The sequence below is a fragment of the Schistocerca serialis genome, chromosome 3 (genome assembly GCF_023864345.2).
Source record: "Schistocerca serialis cubense isolate TAMUIC-IGC-003099 chromosome 3, iqSchSeri2.2, whole genome shotgun sequence".
NCBI lineage: Eukaryota > Metazoa > Arthropoda > Insecta > Orthoptera > Acrididae > Schistocerca > Schistocerca serialis.
Window position 1 is genome coordinate 797881051 of NC_064640.1, and position 11059 is coordinate 797892109.

The following is an 11059-nucleotide window of genomic DNA, read 5'->3' on the forward strand; positions in this document are numbered from 1 at the left end:
TGCAACACTGTCCAGTCTAGAAAAGAGCAATTTCCCATTATGCGCAACTATCCCGTTCTGCCACGAGCTCCCCTATCAACAATACCTGTAGGCGAGGGACAATGTTATGAACAGCATTGTACAGCATATCGCTAGGTATGGTGAGACATTACCGTCGGATGTTGTCTCTTAGCAGGTCGGCCATCAAGATAGACTTGGGACTTCAAGTAACCCCACGACCAATAATTACACGGGCTGAGGTCTGCGGGCCTGGGAGGCCAAGCATGACGGGCGTGGCGGCTTAACAAGCGATTCTCGCCAAAATATGTGCTCAAGAAATCTTTCTCACTTGTAGCAGTAACTGGTTGAAAGCCATCCTGCATAAACGTCGTACTTTCCTGCAGGTGTTTATCAGCTAGGCTAGTGACGATCTGACTCACTCTTTCACTACAGCTCATTTTATATACGATTCTTATGTGGCGTCCCAGACATATTGCTGTCCATCGCTATCTATTGGCAAGTTTTTGCACTCGTTTTGGGCTTCAATTAAATCCCATGTCGTTTTAGGCATGTGTGCCAATTTTTATCTCTCTACCTACATTATTCCGTGAATGTCCACCCCGATAGCCGAGTGGGCGCCGGCACGGTAACACAGCGTGTTCGGTCAGAGGGTTAGCTGCCCTCTGTAATAAAAAAACTGAGTTAATGGATCTACGACGAACTGAAACGGGTGCCTTGCGACGTCCGCCCCGAGCAGATACAACGAACGAAAACGAACAAAATGAGACTACAAAAAAAAAAGAAAGTGGTCAGCGTGGCGGATTGCCGTCCTACGAGCCCGGGCTCAATTCCCGGCTTGGTCGGAGATTTTCTCCGCTCAGGGACTGGATGCTGTGTTGTCTTCATCATCACTTCATCCCCATCCGGCGCGCAGGTCGCCCAGTGTGGCATCGAATGTAATAAGACCTGCACCAAGGCGGCCGGACCTGCCCGGCAAGGTGCCTCCCGGCCAATGACGCCAAACGCTCATTTCCATTTCATTTCTATTCCGTGAATTAGAGCATTTTCAAATGTTAACGGAATTTTGGGTCACACTGTATGTACACTATCAGATCAAAAGTATTCGGACACCTAGTAGTGGACATGAATATTGGGTTTGTCCAACCGTCACGCTTATGACGGCTTGAAGTCTGCTGGGGACATTTTCAAAGAGGTGTCTGAATCTCTGCAGGGGAATGACAGAGAGCCGAAAACAGAGATGGTACTTACATTGGACGCTGGAGTATGGAGCGAAGAAAAGCTCAAACTCCTCCCAAAAGTGTTTCAGTGGGTTTAGGTCGGGACTCAGGGTAGGCCAGTCGTTTACAGGAACTTTATTGTCCACAAACCATTGCGTCAGAGATGTTGTTTCATGACAAGATGCACTGTCATGCTGACACAAACAGCTGCCGTCTCTGGACAATTGCTCTACTGTACGCAGTACACAACGAGTTCAAACCATTCCGCATTTAATGCCCCAACCACTAAAGTGGCACACTTGCAAGTTTTCAGCCTCAGTAATGGACACCGCGTGAAAATTTGGGGTCGCGCAGGATTACTGAGCGGTCTAAGGCGCTGCATTCATGGACTGTGCGGCTGATCCCGGCGGAGGTTCGAGTCCTCCCTCGGACATGAGTGTGTCTGTTTGTCCTTAGCATTATTTAGGTTAAGTAGTGTGTAAGCTTTGGGACTGATGACCTTAGCAGTTAAGTCCCATAATATTTCACACACATATGAACATATGAAAATTTGGGCTATAATTCTGATACTACTCAATTATCACCATCTGAAATCACAGTTTTTAAACTTCGCGCTCACGACTTGCTTATCACTCGCTCGCCTCAGTGTAGGCAACCGCCTTACGCCCGTACGAAGTAACTGTTCAGCGGAGTGACAAGCAGATCCCTCCTATTTACAGGATTTTGAAGGCGAGGGAACAAGCGAGGGATTTCGGCCGGCCGGTGTGGCCGAGCGGTTCTAGGCGCTTCAGTCTGGAACCGCATGACCGCTACGGTCGAAGGTTCGAATCCTGCCTCGGGCATGGATGTGTGTGATGTCCTTAGGTTAGTTAGGTTTAAGTAGTTCTAAGTTCTAGGGCACTGATGACCTCAGATGTTAAGTCCCATAGTGCTAAGAGCCATTTCAACCATTTGAGGTGGTGGTGGTGGTTAGTGTTTAACGTCCCGTCGACAACGAGGTCGTTAGAGACGGAGCGCAAGCTCGGGTAAGGGAAGGAAATCGGCCGTGCCCTTTCAAAGGAACCATCTCGGCATTCGCCTGAAACGATTTAGGGAAATCACGGAAAACCTAAATCAGGATGGCCGGAGACGGGATTGAACCGTCGTCCTCCCGAATGCGAGTCCAGTGTGCTAACCACTGCACCACCTCGCTCGGTAACCATTTGAGGGATTTCGTTACGTCTGCCCAACGTGTTTTGAAATCTTGTGCGAGAACACATGTTATTCTACCCGAGAAATAGTTAAACAATATGAGTACTTAGTACGTCAACCACACTCCCATACACTGAGGTGACAAAAATCCTGAGATACTTCCTAAAACCGTGTCGGATCACCTTCCTCCAGGATCAGTGTAGCATTTCGACGTGGCATGGACTTAACAAGTCGTTGGAAGTGTCCAACAGAAATACTGAGCTATGCCGCTTCTGTAGCTGTCCATAATTGCGAGAATGTTGCCCCTGCAGGATTTTGCGCATGAAGTTACCTCTGGATTATGTCCCACAAATAGGGTTCATGTCGAGCGATCTAGGTGGCCCAGTCATTACATAGAATTTTGCACAAAGTGTTTCATACCAATTGCGATCAACTGTGGCCCGGTGACATGGCGCATTGTCATCCATAAAAACTCCGTCGTTGTTTGGGAACATGAGGTCGATCAGTGGCTTCAAATGGCCTCTGAGTTACCGAACATAACCATTGCCAATTAATGGTCTGTTCAGTTGGACCAGAGGATCCACTTCATTCCAAGTAAACCTAGCCCATACCATTATGCAGCCACCACCAGCTTGCACAGTGCCTTGTTGACAACTTGGGTCCATGTTTCCTGGGGTCTGTGCCACACTCGAACCCTGTCATCAGCTCTTACCAACTCAAATCGGGATTCATCTGACCAGGCCACGGTTTCCCAGTCGGCTAGGATCCAACCAATATGGTCACGAGCCCGGGAGAGGCGCTGCAGGCGATGTCGTGCTGTTAGCACAGACACTCACGTCGGTCATCTGCTTGCATAGCCCATTAACGCCAAATTTCGCCACACTGTTCGAATGGATGTGTTCGTCGTACGTCCCACATTGATTTCTGCGGTTATTTCGCGCAGTATTAATTGTCTATGAGCACTGACAACTCGCCACTGCTCTCGGTCTTTAAGTGAAGGTTGTCCGTGGTGAGCGGTAATGTCTGATGATTAATATTTGAAACGTCCCCTTTGAACAATTATACAGAAACGTCCCCTTTGAACAATTCTACAAGACTGTGCTTAAACTGACACACAATATTTTTAGCGCAACGCAATCTGACTTTCAAAATTTCCTACTAAAGAATGGCCCTGACAAACATTAAACTATACCTTTCACAAATCACTTACCTCACAAAAATCTTCGCTGCTCAAGCTACTGCAATACAGCGAGCGCCACTACTGCCAGCTAAATAAAAGATTCAAACTACTGAAGGCACTAACTACTGGTAGGGATAGTTAGCAAATGAAAGATATTAATAGAGAACAAACAATGTATTTACCTTGATATCATCATATATAAATATATCAGTTCATGAAAAATTACAAAACTCCGCCATCTCTCTCCCCACATCCACCACTGCTGGCGGCTCATCTCCAACTGCGCAACGCTACGCGCTGTTCACATCCAGCTGCCGCTGCCCAACACTACAATGGCAGACAACAATGCAAACTAGCGACAGACTGCACACAGCACAGCCAGTGATTTCATTTTGAGCGCTACGTAACGTTGCCAAAACGAAAACATAAACAGCCTACTTACATAGCCCCCATGCTCCCCACAAAAAATTTTTGCAAATGGTGTTGGGCACTGGCCAATACAGATTTGAAAAAAATTTTTCATAATTACAATAACAAAGAAATCAAATGCACACACTTATTGACACAATGTTGGTCAAAAGCTAAAATTTTCTCACAGTCCATAAAGACAGTCCTAATCATACATAACAGTAGAATAGCAGTGTTTTTCTCAAAGTCTGAGCAGTAAAAGAAAATGCACAAGGAAGTAATGGATTACCATGCAGTCTTGAAGAAATGGAAAGACAGTGCTGACTCTCGACATGCAGACAGGTAATGGGCCACAACAGAGCAAACCCACAGCAGAGTCAGTCGAAATTTTGAAGAGTATTGATAGGTAGGTCATCACAGAGTAGACCCACTGTAGTCCTGGTAGAGAGTATGGTATTGGTGGGCCACCAGAGGTGCAGACCCACTGCAGTCCTTGTAGAAATAATGGTATTGATGGATCATCAAAGATGTAGACCTACTGTAGTCCTTGAAGAGATGGCCAGCAGCCATCTGTTGTGACTGTGCTGGTGCACAATCACCACTGAAGAGTCTTGCGGACAATATAGCAAGTCCATAAACCACCACTTGTGCACTCACAAAGTTTTTGAAATTATTCTTAGAACCAGCAATGCTGTTATCCAGTCCCTTGCTGAATTAGTAACACACGTGCAAACACTAACAGTCCCTACTTCTCACATATTGTCCATATACTATGACCAACAGAAACGTGTGCAGTGAAATGTAACTTACAAGTTAATAATATCATGAACTGGTGACAATTACAATTTTATAACATAAGAATACAATAACAAAGGTACAAAACATCATTAAAGAACATAATAATACAGATAACATTTGTAGTACAGGCTTTACAAAAGAATAGAAATAAACATATACATCAGTGTTACAAGAATTATGACATAAGTACATACATAAAATAATGAGAATAGTTTTCGAAACATTAATTTCACACATGAACATTGAAACAGAACAGAATTGTAAACAACTTTACAAAGAAAATAACATATTATTAATGCAACTTATATTTGAGGATAACAGTATTCCTCCTCATAGTGAATATAGCTTAGTATTAGAAGAGAAAAAAATTCTATGAAACAGTACACAGAGACAGGAAGAAAACAAATACTCAAGGGTACACAAACACATAGTGGGATAACACCAATAGGAAAGGACAGGGTTCGTTGTCAGTGTAACATGTGGTACTGCAGTCCAACCCAAAACTTCATATATCTTTCCTCTTATTTCATCCTTTGTTTCCACCGAAAAAAATTCTATCTAAGCATGCTTTCTGTATTTATATGTTCACACGTTTCTTACCTCATTTTTATTTTCCATTATCTTACCTCATCATTTATTTCCAAGAAAATCCTACCTAAACCTGTTTTCTCAATGCATTTCTTCCAATTCATCGCAACTCATTCTCTTAGAGGCTACCCCCTCTTAAGCTAACTTAAATCTACTGAGCTCAGATGCTAAACTAAGGGACGAGGCAATGCAGCAGCACAAAATAAGTAACACAAACAGCAATGACCAAAAAATTGGAAAATTGCAAAGCAAGCTACAGTAAATCTAAATTAACAGATAAAATGCAAAATTACAACTAATATGAGCCAATGAGCAGCAACAAAAAAATCAATGAGTAGTAAAATTGGCTTAGCAGAGTAATGTAATGTGAAATTTAGTAGCACTATGCCTGGCAAACAGCAACAGCAAATGCAATAACTTATAACTAAACATGACATAGCTCAAGCAGAAAAAATATTACAGTAAAAACAACAATGCAGATAAGGGAAATGTATAATCACATCTTAATGTCTAAGTAATTAAAGTGGTGCACCACAAATTATTCTACAAAAGAAATTACCAAGTACTTGAAAAGAAAATTATAGATGCAGTTACTGGCATTAGTCCCTTCTTATTGTTCTCTCCATTCCAAGAGCTCCTTTTTCGAAGAATGTGGATCGTAAAATAATTATTTAATAGATCTGTTGACAGAAAGTGTTCACATTAGCAAATGCATTTCATTTTATAAAAGCAATGCTGCAACACAGCTGGAAAACAGATGTCAAATGAAATAAGCAACTACGAAAAGCAAAGTATAAAAATATCATTCAGTAGTCATGTGACATTTCATAAGTTAGTAGAAATTCTCTCAACTCTCGTAGAAAGACGCTTGTCGTAATCAGGTGTGCAGATGTAAAAATATTTCTCGTCATTTCATTAGGCATTTCAGTAAATATCAGAAAGTACGATATGTTTCCAAGTAATCAGCGTGTCGGATTTGCGATGCTTTCTCTAAAGGAATGACAATGGCCAGGATAATGACCTCCCTTTTTTTTCTTCCTGTGCTCTGAAAGGCACGCGCTAATGGCTTTTTCTCCAGGCGTCTGACACAGCTGGGTGCCCACGACGCATTACGTGCAGGTGGTCACTTAACTTTCTTACGGAAATATTTACCGCTACAGTGACAGTCTCATATAAAAATATTTCACAGGTCAAGAATTTGCGTTACAAATCTGTAGAAACAAAATGCTATTGATATAACAGTGTCCAAAAAAATTTTCGTCTGCATTGTAATACATTCACGAATATACACACACATTTCATAACTCTTAAAGTACGATTCTTGGTTTCCAACATCCTTTTTCACAAATCAAGAGTCCCTACCCACTATTCATTATTCCTTACCTTATTACATATACATATTCGTCGACACTTCTTCAATATTTCATCATGAGAAATACGTAGCATAATAAACATACCTCAACAACATAATACACATCGTTGTCGTAATAATAACATCATAACACCTCAGTCAAATCTCTAAATCGTCGTAACTTCCTCCAATAATTTCTAAGCCTACAAAAAATTCTCTGCTCATGTCAAAAGTGTCAGCTGCCTCAAACGTACTTTAAAATCATGCTCCCTTACCAAACACATCATTCAAAGCTCTCATAGTATCACAATGATTCCGAAAAAATATGAACAGTTTACAAAGTACAGACAAAATACAGTTTCATAAGTGTGAAGTTACCCAACTGTGTATTGCGTAAACATGTGTCACTGATGTAGTAAAAAAATGTTTATCTCTCAGTTACATGATCAGATAGCTGTGTAATTTGTGTGTTAGAGAAATATGGTACCGATGTGTAAAGTTGTATAAGCAAATACCATATTAGCTAGGGTTCCTTGTGGTTGCCACACACATGGTACACAAAGTAAGCGTGTACCCCCCTGAGGATTAATGTAATTATACCCTCAGGTGTTACAGATTACAGCAATGGAATGAAATGTATCACGGAAAACTTTCTTTGTAATTCAAAAATCTTTAAAAATAAATGTTTTAAGTATAAAATTAATCACTCAAATACGTGTACTGTAGCGCTAAATGTGCGTCTTGTTGCAACATAATCTGTGTGGAAGTGTCGTAGTTATCGTCCTCCGAAAGCTAAGTTCTGCAGAAGCCAATGTACTTACCTCATAATACACAAAAGTGAAATGCTTTGCGTATAGATATCGTAGTTATTACGCTTATTGTTGTAATGAAGAAAGTACTGTACAGTAACGTATTGTTATGCTACGGAAAACCCTGTCTCATTGTAGCTATACTACACAAGTTACTACTAAAACCTGTTTTACTTTCCAGAAGAATTCAGAAAAACTGTGCAGATATAAAACAGATACACCGCAAAAGCAACATTGTAAATTGTCACTCATTAGTAGCGTCGTGATAAAATCGTGTAGCTGTCACATAAACTAACCACTGTGTCCTCTGGTATCTCACAGAAAGTACTTTAAACCCAGAATGTATTTTCAAGTAAACCGAAATGTTGCATTAAAATCTCATTAGCAGTACCAGTATGTGTCCTAAGTATGTAAGCCTTATAGTCGTTACGTAATCGTGCAACAAACAAGCAAGAATGTACACACACAATAACACTGTGACGTCTGTTCACTATAACAATGCATTCGTCATTTCTGTTTAAATAAGTTCTCTTGGTTCTGGATTGGATATTTAACTTCAAACATTGTTGCATGGTAACAGTTTCTAAAGCATACTAGTAACGTGAAGTGAAACGTTTTATGGCAAAGACAAAGTTAAAAGGCAGATTATCTGTCAATAAATGGTTTTACATGAGAAATGTGGTGTAAACCTTTACTCTTCCTAGTACGCAGAATTTCAACTTGAATGCAATTATCATGCGGTATTCGTCCGTAAAGAATACTGGAATCTTGCTCAAGGTTAGCGTCAGTGTTATTTTTCCCTGAGCCAGCCGGCGCACGCGGCTGCCTGCGGTGTGAGTCACTGTCTGTTTCTTTGTTGGCGCGCGTTGTTATTGGGATTAGGAGGCCTAACTTCCACAAATTCGCCTTGCCGAGAGGGCCCAGCTCTGTTTGAATCCCGCCAGTTCTGATGCAATTCAGGTCTGTCGTTACGATCATATCGTCTGTCGTCATGTCGGTAGATTCCATAGTTTCTTTCTTGTCGGTCATGTGGTGGAGAATTTCTCCCGGAATCGTAACTGCGCGCTGAACTGTTGCGTCTGAAGTTATTTTGTCTCCCTTGATAGTATTTATTTTGGTTCACATATTGTCTGTTTCTCTGGTTGTCTCTGTGATAGTCATTACCACGGAGAGGTGATCTTTCCCTGTAATTATTACTACTCTGCCAACGGTTGTCATACGGGTGGTGTCTGTTTTGGTCACGATTTGTGTGGTGAGAATAGCCTTGTCGCGTCCAGTTATCGTTTCTGTCGTCACGGAATTGTGACGGATGTGACCTGTAATTGTTGTGTCCTTGTTTTCGCGTTCCGCGATTATCAGTGTCAATTTCTAGTTCTTGTAACAGTCCCTGAAAAGCTTCAATGTCGTCTTTGCAACGTCCTGCTAAAATAATATGTCGTAAATGTTCAGGTAATTTGATTAAGCAAATGCGGATGAGTTCTGAGGGGCTGTATGGGTTTGACAGGTACTGATTCTTGTGCAACATGTCTTCAAAATATTTCACAAGACTGGAGAATTCAGATTGTTCGAAATGTTTCATTATTATGATACCATGTTTTACTCGGTCTTGTGTGGCTGGAGACCAATATGCTGAGAGGAAGGCATGGTAAAACTCTCCTTCACTGTGGCAATCGTGAATGACCGATTGCATTCTTACAGCTGGTTCATTCTCTAAATAGCCACACATAAATTCTAATCTGTGTTCCAACGACCAGTTGGGAGGAAAACAATGAGAGAATTGATGGAGCCATGCTTGTGGATGAATGTCGTTGCCAGAATTTTTAAATGTTTTGAATTTACGTGTAGTAATGAACAGCTTATAGTCAAAATCATCATGTCGGCGAGTCGCATATCGGTCATTGTTATGTCGTGTCGGCCGTTCCATCCCAAAATTCGGTGCACATTGCCAATTTCTTTCATAACTTCCGAAACGCCCTGTGTTATTATTTTGCGGCTTTTCCGTGTTTTTAAGTCCCTCTTCCCGTGTTGGAGCGCCAGTGTCCTCTGAAATACGTAATTCTTGTATTACCTGTGTCAGCTGATCTTGTACTTCCCGGATTTCTCTTTGGTGTTGTGTATTAATTTGATTCTGATTTTGTTTGAATTTTCTTATTTGTTCATACTCTTCTGTGTCAGTGAAGGCTGCGGGTCTTGTGTCATTCAGATCATCATCTACCTTTGTAGATAAGTTAGTGACCTGATCCGAAAGTTCGGCTACTTTCTCCGATAGTGAACACATTTCCTCAGTGTGTTTTTCTGAACCAAGTTTCAGAGTGTCCATTTGTGTTGAAATCGAATCTACTGTGTTCTTTAAGTTTTCCTGAGTTTTTGCCAGTTGCGTAACCGAATCGGTAGATGCAACTGAGTCAATTTTAGCCCACAAGGTCTCATGATTTTCATGAACAATGGTTTGCAGCTCTTTTATGGCTGCTTCGTGATTCTGTAATGCATTTTCATGCCGCGAAAAAATAGGTTGAAAATGCTCACAAATTTGTGTTTTTACGTCATTACAGACTTTTTGACATTTCGATTCAATGTTATGTAACTCAGTAGTTAAATCTTCACGCGTTTGTTCAAGAGTTTGTTCCAATGAGTCTAACTGTTGCTGTGTTTGTCTCTGATGTTGTTCCATTGTGTCTAACTTTTTAAGATTTTGTTCCACTGTGTCTAACTTTTTAAGATTTTGTCCCATTTGTTTCTGATTTTGTTCAAGTGTTGTGTCTAACTTTTGTAGCTTTTGTCCCATTTGTTGCATTAACTGTAATAACAATGCACTGGTGTCTGAAACATGTTCCTCAGTGCTTTTCGGCAGTGAAGTTGCACCGGCAACATTCACATTTTGACAAGCAGAAAATGTGTCTTGACTCATTTGAGAAAACGGTGAGAACCCAAAACCTGAGTCTACAGTATTCGCAAAATTGTGTCCTGTCATTCCCGATTCCTGAGGCAAGCTGTTGCCGACCGATCGATCGATAATGCGTCCCTCTTCACTAATTGTTTCACTGTCCACGCCATTGTTTGCCGCCTGCTCCATTTCCCTATGAACAGTTACCAAATTACTACTTTGAACATCAGTTAATTCATTACTCGGTGGCGCTAACACACTGCTTTCATTTTCACTGTCATTTCTCAGTTTACTTTGGAGCCTAGTATTACGTTTTTCACACGCCATTATTGTCACAGTATTTCACACGACAACACAGAAAAACATAATTTGAAGATAAAAAATAAGAGAACACATTAAAATAGCACTGAAAATAATATCTAGTTAATTACCAGCGCAGCTGCGAAATCCTTGGTGCAAATCTACATGCATGCCACAACTGTTTTACTGTACAACAATGAAAAACTACAACTACAAAGGAAATTCTCTCTATGATTACGCGCTATCAATAAACAATAGCTACACTAATTACACAAACTACAAGAAAAAATCAGAAGATTCCAGTGAGGTATCCTCGGCTAAGGGTCGACATAT

At 41.1% G+C, this 11059-nt stretch overlaps 1 non-coding gene across 1 annotated transcript; it reads right to left on the reverse strand.

The window, feature by feature from the left end:
* Nucleotides 1–2336: 2336 nt before the first annotated feature.
* Trnaa-cgc (transfer RNA alanine (anticodon CGC)) lies at nucleotides 2337–2409 on the reverse strand. The gene has a single exon. It is a non-coding gene; the product is annotated as a tRNA-Ala (tRNA).
* Between the last annotated feature and the right edge of the window lie 8650 nt (nucleotides 2410–11059).